The sequence below is a fragment of the Salvelinus sp. IW2-2015 genome, linkage group LG26 (genome assembly GCF_002910315.2).
Source record: "Salvelinus sp. IW2-2015 linkage group LG26, ASM291031v2, whole genome shotgun sequence".
NCBI classification, from domain to species: Eukaryota; Metazoa; Chordata; class Actinopteri; order Salmoniformes; family Salmonidae; genus Salvelinus; species Salvelinus sp. IW2-2015.
In genome coordinates, this window is record NC_036866.1 from 41783033 (window position 1) to 41784324 (window position 1292).

A 1292-nucleotide genomic window follows, 5' to 3' on the forward strand; every position below is an offset into this window, starting at 1 on the left:
TGCATCTCCTCCTCATGGACTGCACCAAATTTGCCGGTTCTTGCTGTGAGATGTTACCCCACTCTTCCACCAAGGCACCTGCAAGTTCCCGGACATTTCTGGGGGGGAATGGCCCTAGCCCTCACCCTCCGATCCAACAGGTTCCAGACGTGCTCAATGGGATTGAGATCCGGGCTCTTCGCTGGCCATGGCAGAACACTGACATTCCTGTCTTGCAGGAAATCACACACAGAACGAGCAGTATGGCTGGCGGCATTGTCATGCCAGAGGGTCATGTCAGGATGAACCTGCAGGAAGGGTACCACATGAGGGAGGAGGATGTCTTCCCTGTAACGCACAATGTTGAGATTGCCTGCAATGACACACCGCCCCAGACCATGACGGACCCTCCACCTGCAAATCGATCCCGTTCCAGAGTACAGGCCTCTGTAACGCTCATTCCTTCGACGATAAACGCGAATCCGACCATCAGCCCTGGTGAGACAAGACCGCGACTCATCAGTGAAGAGCACTTTTTGTCAGTCCTGTCTGGTCCAGCGACACTGGGTTTGTGCACAAAGGCGATGTTGCAGGTGATGGTGAGGACCTGCCTTACAACAGGCCTACAAGCCCTCAGTCCAGCATCTCTCAGCCTATTGCGGACAGTCTGAGCACTGATGGAGGGATTGTGCATTCCTGGTGTAACTCAGGCAGTTGTTGCCATCCTGTACCTTTCCCGCAGGTGTGATGTTCGGATGTACCGATCCTGTGCAGGTGTTGTTGCACGTGGTCTGCAACTGCGAGGACGATCAGCTGTCCATCCTGTCTCCCTGTAGTGCTATATGTATTGCAATTTATTGCCCTGGCCACATCTGCAGTCCTCATGCCTCCTTGCATCATGCCTAAGGCACATTCACGCAGATGAGCAGGGACCCTGGCCACCTTTCTTTTGTTGTTTTTCAGAGTCAGTAGAAAGGCCTCTTTAGTGTCCTAAGTTTTCATAACTGTGACCTTAATTGCCTACCATCTGTAAGCTGCTAGTGTCTTAACGACCGTTCCACAGGTGCATGATCATTAACGGTTCTTTGAACAAACATGGGAAACAGTGTTTAAACCCTTTACAATTAAGACCTTTGAAGTTATTTGGATTTTTACAAATTATCTTTGAAAGACAGGGTCCTGAAAAGGGACCTTTTTTTGCTGAGTTTAGTATATTACACTGTCTAAAGCACTGCCAATTATCTTATAAGGTAAATATTTTTTTTTATTGCGTGACCCCCCCAAAAATAAATGGTGTGATCAGGTCGAAACTT